The sequence below is a fragment of the Ovis canadensis genome, chromosome 25 (assembly GCF_042477335.2).
Source record: "Ovis canadensis isolate MfBH-ARS-UI-01 breed Bighorn chromosome 25, ARS-UI_OviCan_v2, whole genome shotgun sequence".
NCBI classification, from domain to species: domain Eukaryota; kingdom Metazoa; phylum Chordata; class Mammalia; order Artiodactyla; family Bovidae; genus Ovis; species Ovis canadensis.
In genome coordinates this window covers 18,937,048-18,959,351 of record NC_091269.1, presented here as the reverse complement: position 1 = coordinate 18,959,351, position 22,304 = coordinate 18,937,048, and the positions used below count along the sequence as shown (strand labels likewise).

The following is a 22,304-nucleotide window of genomic DNA, read 5'->3' as shown; positions in this document are numbered from 1 at the left end:
GATGAAGATCCTGATTCAGTAGACCTAGGTGGTCCGAGATGGCATTTTTTAACACACCCCAGGTAAGGCAGTGCTGCTGGTCAGTGGACCACAGTTTCAGTACTGACCCTCTAGATTCCAGTTCATTCTCTCTAGCCAACAGGTCCTCAAGAGATCAGCATCAGAGTCCCCTCAGTGGGGGGTGGGGCACAGGTGGCTAGGCCCCAAGCAGCCCAAATCTAGGAGGATACCTGGCAGCAACAGATTAATAAAGTTCCAAATGATGCTACTGCAGACAGATGTTGGTAAACAGCTGCTCCAGGAGCAGAAAGACTCACAAACCCTGGGACAGAGCCGGGGTCACGGTGGCCCGCGGATTTGCGCTGCTGCTATGTGCATGGCCTTCTCTTCTGGGCCTCCAGCTTTGGCCCTCTGACTCCTGGAAACAGGAGATCATCTTTGTAGGATGGCTTCAATAAGCAGCAGTTCAAGTCTTGGCATAAAGACTTCTAGGGAAATGCCACCTAAAAGAAAAATCACCTAGGAAAGCATTGGTGGGGAGATGGTGGGGAAGGACTCTTCCCCTGACTTTGTTCCATGGAGCATCCCTGGAAGGCTGAGGGGAATCCCCCAAGCCTTCACTGAGGGCATGAGGCTGGTGAAGTGGGCAGAGCTGGCCGGCAGGGCTCTGGTTGCTAACCAAGGATGCTGCCTTGGGGCAGCACCAGCACCCTCCATGGAGGTCACAGCCCCTCCTAGAAGATGCACCGTCCCACAGGGCTTCTAGCACAGCAGACCTGGCCCTGCTCCAGCCCCCAGAACTGGATCCCACAGTTGAAAATTGCAGGTGACAAACCATGTAGGGATCTGATCACATGAGCAGATGGTGTGGTCCCCTTGGCACTTACATCTAGTGGCTGCTGAAACTCTAGAAAAAGAGTGAAATTAGAGTGTAATTACACCACCCTTGCTTCATGTATTCATCTCTCATGTCAAGTGAGAAATGTCACCCTTAACCAATGGTTTTATCTTCCACAAAAACTGTCTGCCTGCCCAGGGTGGACCTGAGGATGATTTCTACTTTCATTTTAATAATGACCCTAAAGTCACCACCATCTCCTATAGCAGTGATGGTGCCCCTTGTGTGTGAAAGTACTTGCACTTTTAAAGAGCAATTCCACAGTGCCAGATCCACAGAGACCCCGAGCTGCCTCCCCGCCCACTTCTGCCCACTTGAATACACAGGGTGCCTGCCAGGTGCGGCGGGCAATGCAGAGGGGGAGGCAGCACCTGGCGTCGGGGTGTGCACGGTGAAGTGCAGAGACAGACAGACAGTTAGAACCCCTGTCGTGAGTGCAATGAGGGTGGTGCAGCAGGAGGGAAGCTTCCTGAAGCCAGGAGGCCTGCACTGAGCCCTGGAGGCTGAGCAGGAGTCTTTCCCACTTAAGGAACTAGAAGCAGCCAGCAATGCTGATGCTGAGGCTGAGGACAGCATGGGCTCGAGGAGGTGAGGATGGAAAGGCAGGCAGGGGCCAGAGCAGGAAAGGCTTCCTATGTCCTGCCTAGGGGGTTGGCTCCCACCACTGCCAGCAGGAGCTCCGCTAAGGCCTTATGCAAAGGACCCTTTAGGAGTGGGTTCTGGAGGAGGCACAGGCAGGCCTTGTGTGGCTGCCCACCTGGAGAGGGAGGCCTTGGACATGCCAGCTCTGTGCTGTGCTAGCAGACAAATCCTTGCAGACTTCAGTGCTCATCTCATTGTAGGTCAGGTCCTCCACTACCCTTCACGCCCCAGTTGGTACTCTGAACGGATCTAGAGTCAGCCATCTGTCTGCCATGGAGGCAGTGGACCTGATGGAACCCAGCCATCAGATTCATTTTCTAACAATCAGTAGGGAAAATACTCACCACAATTAGAGAAATGGTTCATACAGTCTTACCTAAGAAAATAGAGAATTGACATTAATAAAAAATCAACAGAAAGGCAAAGGACATGGGTAAACAATAGTTTCAGATAATATATAGAAGCACAAAGACTACAAATGAAAATAAAATAAAAAATACACAAGAAAAACATTTAATTCTATTAGTGATCAAAGTCATGACCATTTAAGCAAAGAGTTGCCACTTTCCATATATCAAATTTGGCACATTTAAGACGCAAACAAATACCCAATTCAGTACTGAGTGGTGAGGTACCCTCTCCCCAGCCCAGCTGAGGGCTTGTAAAGTGGAGACTTTTAAGAAAGCAACTTGGGAAAGTAAAACCAAAAGCCATGACAATTTCTTATTCTGTGATTTTGCTCTCATGAATTTCTCTTAAGGGAATAAGGCAGCAGATATATTCTCAAGGACACTGCCATATTAAATGGTGGGCCTTGAATGTAGAAGTTGAGTGTTTGAAAAAACAAGATGAAACCAAGAAACATAAAAAGTCACCTGTGATGAAATGTCTCAGGTCATGGGACAGGACAATGGGGAGGGCAGGCCACCGGCCACCAGCCACCAGCTCATGCCTCAGGAGAAGGGTTTCCCAGACTGTATGCCCTGCAGAGGTGGAGCAGCTCAGCCAGCCTGGATGTGTAACTCTCAAGGGATAGGAGCAGTTCTGAAAACCTGTCCCAGTGACACTGAGTGTGGTTGGGGTCAGCCCTCGGCCCCGCTAAGGGGCAGACTCTTTCTAGGGTGCAGTTGGGTTTAGACAGTATTTATTAGGCATGTGCTGGGTGCTGGCAAACCTATGGGGCAGGAGGCTTGTCTGTTTTTCTCATACCCCTAGAGCCTGGAAGAATGCCAGCCACTAAGTTCACGGTCAGCACAGGGTACATGGGCCTGAAGCTTGCATGATTTGGAAGAGGCTCTTTAAGAAAAAGAATTCAAAAGTCTTTGAAAAATTGGTTCAAAATAAATTATTTAGCATGAGAAAACAGCAAATTCTTAGTTTAAAAGCCTACAAAGGCCACAAGTATGTAAGATACAGGAAAATAGTATAATCATATTAACTAGCTGACTGACTCATCTCTAACACATTCACACAGACCACTTTTATTTGGCTGTACTGGGTCTTAGTTGCAGCACGAGGGACCTTGAGTTGCGGCATGTGAACTCTTAGTTGCAGCATGTGGGGGTCTGATTCCCTGACCAGGGATTGAACCTGGAGCCCCTGCATTGGGAGCACAGGTCTTAGTCTCTGGACCACCAGGGAAATCCCACCGCCACATGTTTCGAGGCTGTGGCTCCACATCTCTCAGGCCTGGGCTCAGTGAGGCTTGCAAGGGTCACAGTGCAGCCCTGGGGCTACACGGCGGCCTTGGAACCCTGGCTGGTCAGCAGAGGGCAGGGTAAGAGGGCAGGGTCAGAGCAAGCCATGGGATGAATGGCGATGATGGGGGCAATCAAGTACATAAGCCCCCACCCCCAACTCTAACTTAAGTATCCATGTCTCAAGATCCCACCAGCCAGGCCCCAAATTACCAGCAGCCATCCCCATCACATACGAAAGGAAGCGCACTGGGAAAGTTGTGGTTAAAATATCTCACGGCAAATTTTACCAAAACCTATGACTTTCTGAAAGTGTCACTAGAATCCCTCCTGCAGCCTCGATAGGGAACAAGGCGACTGGGGTGGTCCCCAAAGTGAAAGGCCACCTCTGTGCTTAGTAAATATGTGCTGCTTTGAGGAAAGGACACCTTGACCCTGTGATTCATAATGAGAAATACTCATTTGGTCTTTGTCCCTGTTTCTGACTCACAGCTCCCCAAACCCTTGGGATTTCCTGCGCAGTAAGAGCCACAGAAGCATCTTTTGTTCCGCTTGGGCTCTTGTCCTCTGATCCACAAGGTGAAATGGGTGTCCTGTTACTCATAGAAAGCTCCTTTCCACCACTTCTGGGCTGTCAGTGAGGAGGCCTTTGGAAGAGCCTGCAGATGGGGGCTGGTTGCCAGGGGAACCAACCAGCCCCACACTCTGACTTCCTGGAAAGAAAGAGGCTGGAGACTGACTCAGTCACCAGTGGCCCATGGCTTGACCAATAGAGTCTATGGAGTGAAACCTCCGTAAAACTCAAAAAGACAGAGTCTGAAGAGCTTCCAGGTGGGGGAACAGTTAGTGATCTGGTGAGAGTGGTGCCCTCCTGGAGGGCAGAGAAGCTCCATGTCCTTCCCCATGCCTCACTTGCCATCTGCATCTCCTCCATTTAACCATGAATATTCATTGGAAGGACTGATGCTGAATCTAAGCTCCAATACTTAGCCAACTCAGTGGAAAAGACCCTGATACTGGGAAAAACTGCAGGCTGGAGAAGAGGGCAACAGAGGATGAGATGGTTGGATTGCATCGCTGGTGCAATGGACTGAACTTGAGAAAAGCTAGGAGATGGTGGAAGGGAAGGGAAGGGAAGCCTCATGTGCTGCAGTCCATAGGGCCGCAAAGAGTCAGATACAACTTGCCAACTGAGCAACAACAAAAACCCAGGAATCTAGGAAGTAAAATGTTTCTCTGACTTCTGTGAGCTGCTCTAGCAAATTAATCAAGCCCCAGGATGGGGTTCTAGGAACCTCCAAATAATAGGCATTTGGTCAGAAGCACAGGTGACAGCTTGGACCTGTGACTGGCATCTGAAGTGGGGGTGGTCTTGTGGGGATGAGCCTTCAGCCTGTGGGACCTGATGCTCTCTTCGGGTGAAGAGTGTCAGAACTGAGTTGACTCGTAGGACCCCCAGCTGGGGTCAGAGCCCTGCTTGTTGGTGGTGAAGGGAAAAGCACCTCTCCCACTCCTACACCCTGGACTCAGTACTAGAATCATCAGAACTGCACCTGCCCTGGAGGAGCTCTTGTTCCAGTGCAGAGTCCTGGGGCGTCTAGTCCAGGATGGATTCCTGAGTCTTCTTGGGCATTGCCTGGGCAGCAGGGACTGTGGAGCTGACCTCAGAGCCAGCCTAGGCGTGGGTACTCAGATGTGGGATACTATTCACAAGAGACATTGCGCTCCCTCATGGCCTCGATTTCTTGCTCCAAGGCGGGTCCTCACACTTATATCTGGGAACTCCGCCTTCTAGGCTGGGGGCTACTGTTCCTACTTCTTCAATCCATGTGGAGGCTGGAAGGGGCGGTGGGGAGGCAGTAGGTTTGCTGAGGTCTGCAGAGCCAGGTTTCTGAGCTCTGAGTGGAAATCAGAACCCTATGGGGACCTTGGATTATAAGGGGCAGACCCCAGGGGAGGTATTTTTGTGGACCCATGGTGCGGGTTTGGGAACCAAGTTCATTAAGTGGATGGCCATCACACGTTAACTGTAGTGGAAGCAGAGGAGTCGGGGGACGGGGGGCCTGAGAGAGGAAGGCCATGCTGCTTGCTTTCTCCCATGCAGTTTTGCTGGTCTCTACCTGCCCAGTGAACCCAGTTGTCTGACCTGCTAGTAGGAAAGCAATTTCAGATGCTCATCTAGAAATCAAGACTCTTCTTCCGGCTCCTGTGAGGGGTGGCCTTGAAGATCCTCACTGGATGGATCCTGTTCTTTGGGAGCTGGATCCACCTGGCTCCTGCATCGCTCCTTGGCTGGGTCACCACATCCTCCCTGGGGGCCTCTCCCCACCCTGACTGGGCCCAGGTGTGCCCTCACTTCCCACAAGACTAAGGGACAGGCTAGAACCAGATCTGTTGCCCTCTGCAGTTGGACCTCAGTGCCCCTCCCGACTCTGGTTCACACCTGTGAGGCTGTGGTCAATGATAAACTGCGATGCTGACCCAGAACTGCCATGCTCTGTGGGTTGGACTGCAAGCAGCCTCTGCTGGGCACACAAGCCAGCCATGCAGCCACTCAGTGGACACTCAACATCTTTGAGGCCCTTCAGTCTTCCACGGGTGAAGTGCTTCTGTTCCAGACCACAGTCCTGGGCACTTTACAAGTTGCCTGAGTTTGTGTAGAATACCAAGGGGCAAGGATTTTGGCAGTTAGAATCAATCAATTCTGCTGGCCACTCTTCAAATGAACTCCGCAGTCAAGTCCACCTTTGTTTCTTTGTTTTAGGATCTGAGAAGCCAGATCGGGACCTTCAGCCACCATCAGTGAGATGGTACAGAGTCGCCCTCCTGGCCACAATGCCCGAAGAGGATCAGACTGAAAGGAGCATCAGATCAGAAAGCAGAGATTCTGGTTCCAGCTTCTCAAAAAGAAAGAAGGACAGAAAGAAAGACATGAAGAAAGACAGACAGAAAGACAGAAAGAAAGACAGGAAGGAAGGAAGGCAGGAAGAAATCAAGCCATTAGCTTCTTTGGAAGCTGTCTTCTTTTCAGTATTTCAGTTCTTAACACATCTCCCAAACTTAGTTCCCTAACCTCCAAGAAAACTTCTGGTCAGGTGCTGACCATTGTTGTCCTAAAACCCCAAATCTAACTTCAAAAAGGAATTGATCTGAAAATCCTCGATTCTGTATCAGCTTGGTTCACTGATTTTATTTCATGCAAAGCAACTGCTGAAGAAAGACAGACATCCCTTTTGTGTCCAGGGGCCCCAAGCCCCTAGGTGTTTGGAGCTATTTATAAATGTGACACACGATGATGCCTGCCTTGGCAAGTGGGTCATACAGAGCATGAAGTTTGGGGAGGTCGGAACAGATACCTCAGTCTGAATCTGGCCATGATGTCATTTACTTTCTAATTCCAAGTGGCTTGCTGCCCGGGGACGCCATCTGAGCCTTTGAGGGAACCAGGGCTCCAAGGGAAATTCAGTCCCTGAGGACCCCAGCTGGTAGATTGGAAAACTCTGTACCTGTCAAAGGCAGTGGTGTTGGGAAGGCTCCAGTACTCCGTTTTCTGTTTATGCCCTTGGAGCAGTTCTCGCATATTTTAATGGAAATCAGGTTTCCCTCTGCCTCACCATCCTCTGCCTTGTCCTTTCTAGGCAACAGCACAACCCAGGGCAGAGCATGATGCTTAAACCACCCAGACCCCAGGCCCAGAGAGTCTACAGCTGAGCCTTCTGAAGATGCTCCTCAATGTCATTTGGAACCCCCTTTTCTTTGGTGATTTTGAAGAATCATTGAGAATGGTAGAAATCAAACAAAAAGGTAAGAAAAGCATTTCTAAAGGAAATTATAATAGATCCTAAGAAACTGTATGTCTGCCTGGCATTGCTCCCCAGAACACTCCTGGGATTGATTGTTGAGTGATCTGTGACCATCACGAAACAGACACAGTGATGGCTGCAGGTCTGCACTAGTTCAGAGCTGGTAGGTCATGCCAACCTCACACCCCAACTTGTTTAGGTAGTGCTGCTCAGCTAATGCCTCAGAGGAAGCCCAAGGAGCATTTCTGCAATTTCATAAAACATGAAATATAAAGTATGAATTAGATCAGATCAATGAATAAAATACCAACGAAGAATATAGACTTCAGATTTAAAATTTTAAATATGAAAAAAGGAGATATATGTATATATATATAACTGATTCACTTTGCTATACATCAGAAACTAACACAACATTATAAATCAACTACATTCTAATAAAAATTAAAAACAAAACAAAACAAATTTAAAGTGTGGGAGAAACATCTTGGCAATTCATGTGAAAAATAATTGGAAAGTTAAATAAACCACAGTGCTATGTGGTCAAAACACATGCACAAACCTGCCCTGCCTGCCTGGAGAAGCTGTGCCCTCCCTGAGAGGAGACAGCCCTGACCCCGCAAGGCAGGTCCTGGCAGGCCAGAAGGAGAAACGCTCAGGGTCTCTTTGAGAGGCAGTGCAGGGCTGGAAGAATGAAGGCCTGCATTGAGTTAGGGACAACTCAGAGCTCGCTCAGGACAACAGAGGAGTGGCTCCAGGTGGAGGGGGAAGAGGGGTCGTGTTTGCAGGTCCAGGTGGTTGATCTTGGCACACACATGGTCGATAGACCCCCACCAGCTTCCCTACATTTTCCTCTGCAACTGGTTGAGTTCATGTGACCAAATCTAAAAATGATGTATGTCACTTCAATGGCCATGGATATTAAGAGTTGGTGTGTCTCCTCCATTCCTGTGAAATTATAGAATATACATATATATATGTACGTATACATATATATGTATATATGTACACATAGATATTTGTATGTATACACACACACACACACACACACACACACACACACACACACATAGTCTCTGTCTTTGGTTCCAGGCATAGAACTCCTAAAACCCACATAATTTCCCAAATGACAAGAACAGTTGGAGTATCTTTTGTTTCTCTATCTTTGTCTTTTAGCCATCACTATTTTGGACTCCTTTTTCCTATTCTAACTATCTAATGAAATTAAAAGACGCTTACTCCTTGGAAGAAAAGTTATGACCAACCTAGATAGCATATTCAAAAGCAGAGACATTCCTTTGCCAAAAAAGATCTGTCTAGTCAAGGCTATGGTTTTTGCTGTGGTCATGTATGGATGTGAGAGTTGGACTGTGAAGAAGGCTGAGCGCCGAAGAATTGGTGCTTTTGAACTGCGGTATTGGAGAAGACTCTTGAGAGTCCCTTGGACTGCAAGGAGATCCAACCAGTCCATTCTGAAGGAGATCAGCCCTGGGATTTCTTTGGAAGGAATGATGCTAAAGCTGAAACTCCAGTATTTTGGCCACCTCATGCGAAGAGTTGACTCATTGGAAAAGACTCTGATGCTGGGAGGGATTGGGGGCAGGAGGGGAAGGGGACGATAGAGGATGAGATGGCTGGATGGCATCACTGATTCGATGGACATGAGTTTGAGTGAACTCCAGGAGTTGGTGATGGACAGGGAGGCCTGGCGTGCTGCAATTCATGGGGTTGCAAAGAGTCGGACACGACTGAGCAACTGAACTGAACCGAACCGAACGATCCCCCCTCAAGAGACAGAGCTATCCTGAGAAATCTTATCCCCAGAAACTTAATTCTGGGGACATTCATTGGAATGGCACTCATTTGTAGTCTGAATAGGTATCTGAGATCTCCCAGGGGCTCAAAGGTATACTGAGTGTCCTCTTCTGTTTTCTTCCACAGCTTGACTTGTGAGTAGTGAATCCAGGAGTTGTGTTGGTACCTTGACTGCTGTGGGGGTAGAAAGTATTACAGGGTAGGGGCCCTTCTGTGTGGGCTGGAGTTGAGCCTTTGGGGACCCATCTTTCCAGACTTTAATAGGACTTGAGTCCCTGGACCATAAAGTGGTGGCTCTTTAGAATCTTTGGGTCCTGGTTGACACCCCACATGTGGAATTGCCCAATGGCCATGGTATAAGACTAGAGGGTCTGAGCCTCTGGATCTAAGAAGAGGTTATTGACATAAACAAAAGGTCTCCCATATAGCATCTCATAAGGACTGAGACCAACCTGTTCCTTAAGGGCAATATGGGTGCAGAAGAGAGCTATTGGTAAAGCCTCCTTCCATCCCAGGGAGGTCTCCTGGGTTATCTTTTTTATTGCTGATTTTAAGAATTGGTTGGCTCTTTCTAGGTTTCCTGGAGACTGAGGCCTCCAGGCACAATGGAGGTAATAAGTAATGCCCAATGCTTTAGAGACTCTTGGGTGACCTTAGAAGTAAACGATGGCCTGGGGCAGACCAAATCTCGGAATGATTTCATGGAACAGTTTTTTTTTTTTTTAAATCACCTCCTCAGCCTTCTGTCTGGGTGGGAAAGCCTTCAGTCCATCCTGTGAATGTGTCTATCATGACTAGTAGGTACTGATGCCCTTGAGAAACTGGCATCTGGGTGAAGTCCATCTGCCAGTCTTCTCCTGGTCCCATGCCATCGGATGGGCTGGGCCCGCTGGGGTCTTCGAGCACCTTGGGGGTTTAATTGGCAAATGGGACAAGAGGAGACCACTTGCTTTATAGTCTATGGAGGCCTGTTCTTCTGAAGGACCTTTCTAGTAGTCTTTGGAAGGCCTTCTCCCCTAAATGAGTCGTGGCATGTAGGGAGTTAACCAACTTCCATTGGAGGTTCCCAGGCAGAAAAAGGAGTCCCTCTTTTGAGAAACACCCCATATGATCTTCCTGAAAGCCCTCACTCCTAGCTTTAAGAGTCTCACCTTCAGTATATGAAGGAGTTTCTGGCAAATTAGTCTGTGGAACTAAGGTGGCCACCCCTATTAGATCACTGTTCTGTAACGCTGCTCTCTTAGCTGCCTGATCAGCTGCTTGGTTCCCTTGTGCCACTTCCCTGCTCCCTTTTTGGTGTCCTTTACAGCGGGAGACTGAAACCTCAGCGGGCAGATGGACTGCTTCCAAGAGTGTAAGGATTTGATCACCATATTTGATTGGAGACCCTTGGGTGGTCAAGTGGCCTCTTTCTTTCCAAATAGCAGCACATGCATGTAGCATCAGAAAGGCATACTTGGAGTCAGTGTAAATAGCTACTTTTTCCTTTTTCCAGCTCTAAAGCTCGAGTCAGGGCTATGAGCTCAGCCAATTGGACTGAAGTAACTGGTGGCAAAGGTTTAGCCTCTATGGTCTCAAAATTGGAAACTACTGCATATCTGGCTCTTTTTCCATCTAAGACAAAGTTGCTTCTATCAGTGTACCAGATTTCCTCAGGATTGGCCAGAGGATCTTCTGACAATCTCTCTCAGAGTTTTGTCCAGTGGTCCATTTCTAGGCAAGAGTGAAAGGGGAGAGAGTCCTTGGGGTAGGCAGGAGGGTAGCTGGGTTAATAACCTCACAAGGGGATATAGTGAGGCCTGGATTTTCCATCAACAATACTTGATATCTGAGGATCCTTTGATCAGACATCCATGAATGGTCTCTCCCATTTAGGAGTTGTTTCATTTGGTGGCTAGTGAAAATAGTTTACCCCTAAGAGGAAGTTTTAAAATATCTTCTATCAGGACTGAAATAGCTGCAAGATTTTAAAGACAGGGAAAGATCTCTTCCTAATAAGGGAGTAGGACACTCAGGGACCACTAGAATCTGGTGGGAAAATATTTGTCCATCCCAGCAACAAAGAAGTGCTCAAGTGAATCTTTTTGTAATTGTTTTTCCTCTAGCATCCAAAATGGTACAGGACTGAGGGGAAAAGGCTCTGGAACAGGAGGTCAGGACAGAGTAGGTAGCCCCTGTGTCAACCGAGAACTTCTCGGACTTATCGTCACATCCAGTTTCACCGTTGGTTCCAGCCAGTGATGGTTATCTGTGACAGATGGGCTGGCTGGAGCCAAGCACTTCAGTCCTGTTGAACCATCTTGAGGGAAGGCATGGCACTTGACCTTGAGTTTCTTGTGTCCTTAGGGCTGAGTGCCACCCAATGTCCCAACTGATGGCACTTGTAGCAAGCCATTTTAGGAGACTTGTCACAGTTTGGACACTCTTTGGCCCAACGTCTTGCCTGTCTATAGATTAGGCATTTGCCTTCTGCCTTGTCCTTCAAGGACTCGGGGTTTGCCGTAGGGCTTCCCTGGAGGGTGGCCAGCATCTGGGCATGCCTTGTCTCTTTCCTTTTTTCCCTTTCCTAAGCCTTGGCCTCCCTTTCCTGTTCTGATATAAAAGATATTGGTGGCTTCCTGGACCATCTCATCTAAGGAGGCAGCAGGATCCTGCTGCTGCTGTAGCTTTTTTTGTAGCTTTTTCCTGATGTCTGATGCACATCGGGACAGGAATCTGTCCATTAAAATCACCCATCCCTCCTAAGAGTCTAAGTCCTGATTGGTAAACTTTTGGAGGGCCTCTTTTAGCCTTTCCAGAAGGGCAGTGGGGTTCTTGTTGGGCTCCTGAATTATTGCTGAGACCAGGCACAGGTCCACAACTAATGGCCTCCTTCTATTTCCGTGGATGGACTTCCTTAGGGGTGAGTCTTTCTGAAGTTTATCCTACACAGTACTGTTGCAACCCAAGAGCTTGGCATCCCCGGGTCAGGATGCAGATCCCTAGGCAGGTTGAGGCATGACAACCTCCCAGGGACCAGATCCTGGGGATTCAGTCCAAGGCAGGTTGACCTCCTGGGCCCCTGGACTGGCAGATCCCTGGGCAGGTTGAGGCATGACAACCTCCCAGGGACCAGATCCCTCAACAGATCAGGGCAGGCTGACATCCTGGGATCCCCAGGCTGGAGCTAGGTGTCCCCAAGGTCTCCAGCGTGACTAGTGCTGGGTAGGATTAAGGGGTTGTAATCTTAACTCATTGCCAATTTGTCCACAGTGGATGAGAATAGATACCATGATGTAAAGCATTCAAAGCCTGCGCCCTGAGACTGGGAATCTGGCAAAATAGCCATAAGGTTCACCCTCTTATTGGTCTGAGAGAATGTAAGTCACTGATTTCTTCCCTTAGTCCTCCATAAGAACAGTTTAGAGTGTTTCCAATGGTAAACGTTTCATTGTCATAGACCCACTTTAGGCAATAACAGGAATAATGACAAAGGAGTGGGTTGTCTGGCTCTGTTAGGGGCATTAAGAGTATTTTAGTAATAGGCTGGGTGGAGTGATGTTGCCTACAGAGGGCCAGTGTCATGGCTGTAGGAGTTAGTAAGTGGCTTAAGCACAAAATGATAAGAGACAACAGACCAGATGTTCAATAAAAGCCGAGTGGGGATTTGACCTAGGGGATATGTTTGTAGCTTTAGGAGAAGGGTGGTAAGGGTTTTGGACCAAATGGCCTACAGAGCTAACTCCCAAAGTGGCAAACATTATCCTTGGAAGCCCAGCTGCCCTTGAAGCAATGCCACCAACAGATGGACTTCTAGCAGGCATTGTGGGCCTATGACCCGCCCTCGCAGGTTCGCTGAAAGATGCTGTTGACACACATGTTGTAGGAAACAGGGAAGATGAAGGCCTGAATCTCTAGAGGGTTTGGACATTATACAGTATTTCCTTATGAAGGGCCAACTATTTTCTTGCTGTCCCTCCAGAATATTGTAGAGGCAACATTGTGGGCCCGGATGGGGCTCAGGAAAAGAGCTTGAAACAGGAGGGAAGGGGGCAGGACACAACTTTTGACATAGAATGACATAGCACAAGGGCATAACATAAATCAGTTAAATCAAATGGGTCCAAGATGGCTGCTGCTGCTGCTGCTAAGTCGTTTCAGTCGTGTCCAACTCTGTGTGACCCCATAGACAGCAGCCCACCAGGCTCCCCTGTCCCTGGCATTCTCCAGGCAAGAACACTGGAGTGGGTTGCCATTTCCTTTTCCAAAGCATGAAAGAGAAAAGTGAAAGTGAAGTCACTCAGTTGTGTCTGACCCTCAGCGACCCCATGGACTGCAGCCTTCTAGGCTCCTCCATCCATGGGATTTTCTAGGCAAGAGTACTGGAGTGGGATGCCATTGCCTTCTCCATCCAAGATGGCAGTATTGACTAAAAAAGATGTATAACTTGAGAGTTGTGAGTTAAGTTTTATTTGGGGCAAAATGAAGACTGTGTCCTGGGAGGCAGCATCTCAGATAGCTCTGAGAAACTGCTCCTAAGTGGCAGTGGGGGAAGTTCAGTTCAGTTCAGTTCATTTCAGTCACTCAGTCGTGTCCAACTCTTTGCGACCCCATGAATCGCAGCACACCAGGCCTCCCTGTTCATCACCATCTCCCGGAGTTCACTCAGACTCACGTCCATCAAGTCCGTGATGCCATCCAGCCATCTCATCCTCGGTCGTCCCCTTCTCCTCCTGCCCCCAATCCCTCCCAGCATCAGAGTCTTTTCCAATGAGTCAGCTCTTCGCATGAGGTGGCCAAAGTACTGGAGCTTCAGCTTTAGCATCATTCCTTCCAAAGAAATCCCAGGGTTGATCTCCTTCAGAATGGACTGGTTGGATCTCCTTGCAGTCCAAGGGACTCTCAACAGTCTTCTCCAACACCACAGTTCAAAAGCATCAATTCTTCAGCGCTCAGCCTTCTTCACAGTCCAACTCTCACATCCATACATGACCACAGGAAAAACCATAGCCTTGACTAGACGGACCTTAGTTGGCAAAGTAATGTCTCTGTTTTTTAATATACTATCTAGGTTGGTCATAACTTTTCTTCCAAGGAGTAAGTGTCTTTTAATTTCATGGCTGCAGTCACCATTTGCAGTAATTTTGGAGCCCCCTAAAAATAAAGTCTGACACTGTTTCCACTGTTTCCCCATCTATTTCCCATGAAGTGATGGGACCAGATGCCATGATCTTCATTTTCTGAATGTTGAGCTTTAAGCCAACTTTTTCGCTCTCCTCTTTCACTTTTATCAAGAGGCTTTTTAGCTCCTCTTCACTTTCTGCCATAAGGGTGGTGTCATCTGCATATCTGAGGTTATTGAGATTTCTCCCGGCAATCTTGATTCAGCTTGCATTTCTTCCAGTCCACCGTTTCTCATGATGTACTCTGCATACAAGTTAAAACAAGCAGGGTGAAAATATATAGCCTTGGCGTACTCCTTTTCCTATTTGGAACCAGTCTGTTGTTCCATATCCAGTTCTAACTGTTGCTTCCTGACCTGCATACAGATTTCTCAAGAGGCAGCTTAGGTGGTCTGGTATTCCCATCTCTTTCAGAATTTTCCACGATTTATTGTGATCCACACAGTCAAAGGCTTTGGCATAGTCAATAAAGCAGAAATAGATGTTTTTCTGGAACTCTCTTGCTTTTTCCATGATCCAGTGGATGTTGGCAATTTGATCTCTGGTTCCTCTGCCTTTTCTAAAACCAGCTTGAACATCAGGGAGTTCGCGGTTCACATATTGCTGAAGCCTGGCTTGGAGAATTTTGAGCATACTTTACTAGCATGTGAGATGAGTGCAATTGTGTGGTAGTTTGAGCATTCTTTGGCTTTGCCTTTCTTTGGAATTGGAATGAAAACTGACCTTTTCCAGTCCTGTGGCCACTGCTGAGTTTTCCAAACTTGCTGGCATATTGAGTGCAGCACTTTCACAGCATCATCTTTCAGGATTTGAAACAGCTCAACTGGAATTCCATCACCTCCACTAGCTTTGTTCATAGTGATGCTTTCTAAGGCCCACTTGACTTCACATTCCAAGATGTCTGGCTCTAGATTAGTGATCACCTCATCATGATTATCTGGGTCGTGAAGATCTTTTTTGTACAGTTCTTCCATGTATTCTTGCCATCTCTTCTTCATATCTTCTGCTTCTGTTAGGTCCACACCATTTCTGTCCTTTATCTAGCCCATCTTTGCATGTAATGTTCCCTTGGTACCTCTAATTTTCTTGAAGAGGTCTGTAGTCTTTCCCATTCTGTTCTTTACCTCTATTTCTTTGCATTGATTGCTGAAGAAGGGGGGAAGGTCAATATATAAGGTTTTGGTGAAGGGGAGTTCAATATCATGAAGCACTCATTTTACAAATGGGTTTCTGTTAGTCATGAGGATCTGATGTCGCCATGAAGGGATTTAGTGCTTCTTTAGATATGAGGAGATGCAAGGATTGAGATCATAAAATCCGTTCCTAAAAACTTCCAACTATCTAAAGACCTGTCCCACCAGATTCCCTGGAGCACAGAGTGCCTCACTCCACCCTGAACTCCCACAGGGGTTGTTGAAGCTGTAGCAGCATGAGGTTCAATCTCCGTACAGGCAGATGGCAAATGCCTTTGTTGATCAGTAATTGGTAATGTTCTTGGTAAGTCCAAGTTTGTAGATGACCGCAGACAAGTCAAATTCAACTAAACCTTGATCCTCAATTTGCAAGCTAAATGACACACCCAGCGGTGCCATGACAGTTCCATGGAACTGTCAAAAGACCAAGGAGTGGATGGTTCCTCAATTGTTGGAATGGTCCTCCCACTCATTAGCAAGTCCGCCAGCTCACAAAAACTAACCACACCACATTTCATGGCCGCTGCATACACCCTCTGTGATGTACATACTCTGTGGACTGTGCTTCTCTCTGAATCTGAACAAATCCACCTCTTATCTATTGCTGTGTCTCACTAAATTCTTTTTGCAATGAGACATGAAGAACCTGAGCTTCATTAGGTCCTGAAACGAGGCACCATGGGTTTTGGCCAGGCTCATGTCTCAGTTGGACATGACTGAGTGACTAAACATAGCAAGAGTCTCTGCCATGTGAGTTTGAGTCCCAATCTCAGGTAAATGATTTCAAGAACAACTTTTAGAAATGGAAAGATGATGACCTGGCCAATACTTTGTAAACAGTGGCATAGATGGGGAGAGGAGCTGAAGGGTAGAGGAAAAAGCAGTGGGAAGAACATGTTGAGGAACCCCTTTCTAACTTGCTGGAGAAACAGCTAAATGCCTGATCTGTGCCCGCAATTTCATTTTCATTGGCCTGATCCATGGCACAGAGGAGGTTAAGGACAGAAGAACCCTCACCCACTTGGGCAACAGCTACTAAGGTGCAGCAGATAGTGGAGCCTTTGGGGCACACTGGGGAGTAACCCCTGCCAGAGTCCCTCAGTTGCACCCACTGCAACTCACTTGTTCACAGGGGGTTCAAGGAAACAAGAAATGAGAGACTGTAAAGGGATTAAGATTTTGTTAGCCATATGTCCTTCCAGCCACAGGGGCGAGGACCTCCTACCTTAACTGGAGGTCTTCTGGAATCTGAGACTGAGTTGCGTGAGCTTTCTACCAAGTTTGTTTTTGTTGTCCTGATTTCCAGCACACAGGGCTTCATGTCACTTCTGCTGTTCTAGGTTTTCTTTGCATTCAGTTTCCACCACGTGAGCTTTCACCAGTTGGGCTCTTTCTCTGCTTGGTTTCCGCCTTGCTGGGGCCGAGCTAAGGTTGTTTCAGCCAGGTTACATCTGAGACACGGCACCCATATGTCAGGGGAGTGTATAATTTCCTCTGTTCTCTCTCGCTGCAGCAAAGATTTGAAGTAGCAGACCAGTGTTACAGCTCAGAGTTTTTTTTTGGCGAACAAAGGATAGTATACCCTCAAGGCATGAGTGCAGGCCATGCCCAAAGGGGAGGCCTCAATCTTGGCTTCCTCCTTTTATTTGTCTCCTTCCCCCCTTGAGCCTTCCCTATGCACATTGGGCTAGCCAAGAAGGGGCATGTTTGTTTCACCTAAAGTTCTCACTTCACCCACAGATTTTCTTTTGTTCCATTTTTTCAGGCTTTTCTCTTTATCTTTTAGTCACCACCATTTTGGACTCCTTTTTCCTATTCTAACTACCTAACAATATATTGTTAGGGGAAGCACACTGACTGAAATCGCCCACCCTGACCAGGCACCATCATAACCATTTGTGGGAGTTATTTTAAGACAGGAGGATTTGGTAAGAAACACAGAACTAATAAGCCACCACTAAGACACTTCTTTCCCAGAAGAATTTGGGAAAGGTCAAAGGAAGACACCACATGTCCAACCACCTCCTAGAGTCCTTCTTGTTGGCATCCACCTTGGCTGAACAAAACAATGCGTGTGCTACCAGGAAGGACTGAGTCAGAATGACTGGCCAAAGACAACCCGGAAACTAATCCCATCATCATAAAACCCAAGACTGTGAGCCACATGGCAAAGCAGTCTCTTGGGTTCTCTTACCCTACTGCTCTCTACCCAGGTGCCTCTTCCCAATAAAATCTCTTGCTTTGTCAGCATGTGTGTCTCCTCAGACAATTCATTTCTGAGTGTTAGACAAGAGTCCATTCTCAGGCCCTGAAAGGGGCCCCCCTTCCTGAAACAATATAGTATTTGCCTTTCTCCATCTTATTTATTTCATTTAGTGTTGTTGCAGAGAAGAACCAACTCTGACTCCATTTTGGAACCATTTCTTTGGCTTGCTTTTCATTGCTGTTGTTATTATGATCATATAATGGCCTGCCTCAAGGGGCTCTCTCCCTCTACCAGGACTGTTAACGTGCCTTTGTTCAGCTCATAGATAATCTGACCCTGCCTACCTGTGAATGGCTACAGAAAAGAAGAGATTTAACACATCCCTTTTCAAATGTTGGCCCTTCCCAGAGATATTTTGCAAGACTGAAGACCCTCTTTACTTCCTCGCTACCTCTCCCTCTGTATTCTCTTTTGACTTTAGTTCCTCACAGCTTCTCTCTCTTGTTTTATAAAAGAACCTGGCATCCAGGCTGGCCTTGACAAGATGGTTACTTTGAAACATTAGTCTGCCATCTTCTCAGTCATCTGGCTTTTCAAATAAAGTTGCACTCCTTGCCTAAACACCTCAGCCTCATGGATTCATTGACCTGTTTTGCAGTGAGCAGACTGAGCTTGTACTCAGTAATACTGTGATAATCTTGAGGTCCATTCATGTTACTGCAAAAAGCATTATTTCATTCTGGCTGAGTAGTAGATCCTGAAATGTTTGTGTTTGTCTACTGGAGAAGCTGGTGGTTTCTTGCTCTATTTTAATACACTAAGTAGGAAGTGTTTATGGAGACTATTATCTTATCCAAATGAGATGAAAGGCAGCAAAAACTTGCTCAGACTTCTCTGCTTTTCCAGAGAGTGAGGACTGTGATCTTGGTCTCATCTGAATCACTTGTTGAAGTGCCCTTTGTCAGATGGTCTATACTGAAATGCTTCTGCTCTTTTCAAAAGGCACAAAATCAGAGAAATTTCCTAACATTTATGAAAGTGAAACAGAAGGGAAGGGAGCAGGGCACAACCTTTGAAAGAATGACATAGCCCGAGGGCACAATATAAACTGATTCAAACCAAATGGGTCCAAGATGCTAGACAAGTCAACTTAACTAGACCTTGATCCTCAGTATACACTCATTATAATATATCAGCAAGCTAAATGACACAGCCAGAGGCACCATGACAGTTCCAAGGTTGATCATCAAAAACCAAAAACTGGGTGGTGGCCCAACCCCTGGAAATCCCCACCCCTTCCCCAAAATAGTTGAAATAATCCTCCCACTAGTTAGCCTGTGGAATTACCCAGTCCATCAAAGCTAACCATACCACATTTCAAGGCTGCACTCACCTTCTGAGATGGCCCATACTCTGTCAGTGGAGTGTGTTTCTCTCTGAATAAATCCACTTCTTAGCTATCACTTTGTCTCTCACTGAATTATTTCTGTGATGAGACATCAAGAAGCTGAGCTTCATTTGGAACTGAAACCAGGTCTGTGATCTCAGTTGGAAGGTTATGGGTCTTGGCTCAGTTCGAATTCCGGCACATGGGTTCAAGTTCCAGTCTGAGGTAAACAGTTTTAGAAGTCTTGTGAATCCCCCAGTGTACATCTTGCTGCAATGTTCCAACAACTCTATGACAGAGGTGTTGCTACCATTCCCATTTTTCAGGTTCAAAAGCTGAGGTTACATAGGCAGGTGGCTCCCCTAGGGCACAGTGGAGATAGGTGGGGAAGCTGGGTTCTCAGTCCAGGTCTGTCTGACTGAGGAGCCTTTGCTCCTAATGGCTAAGTGACTCTGCTGATATAATTTATTCTCCACTAGTGCTCCTGCAGTGCAGGAGACCCGGGTTCAATCCCTGGATTGGGAAGACCCCCAGAGAAGGAAATGGCAACCCACTCCAATATTCTTGCTGGAAAATCCCACGGACAGAAGAGCTTGACAGGCTACAGTTCATGGGGTTGCAAAGAGTCGGACATGACTGAGCGATTTCACTTCACTTTCACTAGTGCTTGAGTCCCAGAAAGGGTCTTCCATAGTCTACTTGTTAGAGCAGTCAATCACACTTCTGGCCCATTTTAATTTGTCAGAAAGTTCTTCATCCTGAGGTGAAATCTGAGTCCCAGGTCTCCAATAAATGAGTCATGAAGCATTCACGAGTCATCGTTGTCTGTCTACACTATATTCTGTATGCATCTTTCCACTTTAAGGAGGCAAAGGGTCTGTACAAGAAAAGGAAAGAGCAAGAGGAGACTTTCCGGCAGGCTGTCCATTGCAGAGAGAGGTGTCACACAGCAGAACTGATGAGTATTACATAGTACATTCCAACATCACAGTGAGGGCTTGCCATTGGTCTCAGGATCTTGTGCTGTGCTTTTGTTGCTATTTTAACATATTGTACATGTAAATTATATTTTGAAACATCTTTATTGTGAATCATAGACAACAGTTTTCTTCAGAGTCATCTTTGTGGTTTATAACAGGTGGCTCTCACAGAATATATCTTTTTCCATGTGGGAATAAAGGGAAGTTGATTTATTTTTTGGCTGCACCTTGGAGCATGTAGAACTTCTCTGACCAGGAATCAAATCCATGGCCCCTGCAGTGGAAGTGCAGAGTCTTAACCATTGGACACCGCAGAAGTCTCTTCTTCCATGTGTGCCGGGAGCCAACGTGAGGAATCCCGCCCATGTCAATGGTCATGAGGAAGGAAGCCAGACAAAATGCAAAGGCATGATCTAACTTCAGGGGTTCCCCCTGAGTTTTCCTGAACACCTACCCCCAAAAACCAGAGTCTGCCTGCCTTATTGCATATAAAAAGAATGTCTCGGTCTGAACCCCCTTTGATGGCTCTCTAACTTGCCTGAAAGGTTCCCCCAGACTGTTTACAACTTGTGAATTGTTTTCAGCCCCCCAACTGCAAGAGGCACAAAACTTGAAGCATCTTAAAGATATAGAGCCTTTTCTAAAGAGCTAAAAATCATATTGGTGATGGGTTTTCACTGTTGACTCAATGACTGCTGCCAGGCCTCCATATTCTTTATCTTTTAGGCACCTGAAGGATATTAATCAATGTAATTGGGATATAGAAATAGGAATATAGTAGTTTTTATGTTAGCAACACTAGACTTTTGAGTTAATTACTTTTCTCTTTGTTATAATCACTGTACTTCTTTCATTGTTATAAATTGCTGTGTCCTTGCTATGTAAGAATGTAACTTTATTTAGTGCTTTCTGAGAGTGGCACCAGACTTTGGGAAGAACAACACAAATAAGTCTTCTGGTTGACAGACCCTTATCAGAAAAGGGCCGTAAAATGTTAATTGGCCTTCTGGCCAAAAGATGATGTAAATCACCTACGACTTGGGTATACAACTAGGTATGCAGAGAGAAAGCCTGGTCTCAATAAGAGTCAGGGCTGCTGATGCTGCATAATTTTGTATTATCCATTGATGTCTATGTACAAAAAAAGGTATAAAAGGCCTTTCTGGACAACAGGGGATGGGCCAGTCACTGGGCTGGTTTCCCCCATGTCTTTATTTTCTGGCTGAATTCCCATCTGGGGTGTGGAGGCTCGCCATGTCTACTTACTTGCCCTGGCTTATAAGATCCACAAAAGAGGGAGCCCAAGGCGGGCCACCCCCTGCTATTTAAGAGGACGCCAGTGGCCTAACATAGATGGTGCAAGTTCCTTGTCTTGGAACTTTATTGGTTTTCCACATAAACCAAGTTATTCAACCTCTTTTCTCCACTAAATTTTCCTACTACACTATTTCTTCTTACTCTCTCTTTATATTTCTAATTAAATAAATAAGTTTTTCCTCGCCTACGCTGTCTCTCCTTCGAATTTCCCTGGATCCACTAGGGCAGGACTCCGGCACATGTGAATGAGCCAAATGAAGGATTTAATTCTGCAGCTCTGTTAGTAAGGGTGTGACCTTGTGGAACACTCACTAGTACCTTATAAATCTTCACTAGAATCTTATAAATGTGTGTCAGGACCAGCCCAACAATGAACAAACGTGAGGGAGTGGTGCCGCAGAAAAATAAGGAAAAATAAGACTTGGAAATAAAGTGGGGATTAGGGGGCTGATGACATTCGCAGGCAAAAGCCCAGATCCTAATCCTCACATGCCTTTTATTGCTAACTTCTACTTCCATATTTGTGCTCTAGAGATATCTATTCTTTACAATCTCAGATTGGGGATAAAGATATACAATCCACAGTCCTCAATGTCAAACCTTCAGGCCTTTCATGACTTTGTTTAGCCCTTCGGCTAGTGATGCCCTTTCTCAGCAACTCCCTCAAGGCTCTGGAACATCACTAGTGGTTTTCCATCAGTCACATCAGTATTTCAACATCTTGTTTTCAAGATGTCTTTCCAGGATGTACTTTTTACTGCTCCCAGCCCTTCATCTGGGGGTAATGAGAAAGTCATTTTTATTTTTCAAAGAGGCCCTGTTAATTATAGTACAGGCCTGTGCATAGTATATTCCCTAAAATGCGCTCTTAGTTTTTAAGACTAATGGGATGTGGAGTAACCAATATCTAAACAGCTTCTGAATTTTAGGGGACCCGTGAATGAAAACTTGCTATACCTAATCCCATCCCCACTGCCCCAACTTCACCAACAGGGAGTCTAATTTAACATTGCAATCTTGATCAGAAGGCTCTTCTGATACTTTTCCTCTACTTTGTATACTTTATCATCAGGATTTCTTGATGACCTGTGTCCTTATGTTTAATCTCCAGTAGTGACAAATTGGGCTTCCCTGAACATTCAGAAAACTAAGATCATGGCATCTGGTCCCATCACTTCATGGGAAATAGATGGGGAAACAGTGG

General features: G+C 46.5%; 1 long non-coding RNA gene across 1 annotated transcript in view; it reads right to left on the bottom strand.

The window, feature by feature from the left end:
• Positions 1-835: 835 nt before the first annotated feature.
• Positions 836-22,304, bottom strand: part of LOC138430408 (uncharacterized) — a 49,939-nt gene continuing 28,470 nt past the window's right edge. The window contains exons 3-4 of the long non-coding RNA XR_011253152.1: positions 1,885-1,916; positions 836-907 (exon numbers count right to left, since the gene is read on the bottom strand). This is a non-coding gene — a long non-coding RNA (uncharacterized lncRNA). The remainder of the gene's footprint in view (positions 908-1,884; positions 1,917-22,304) is intronic.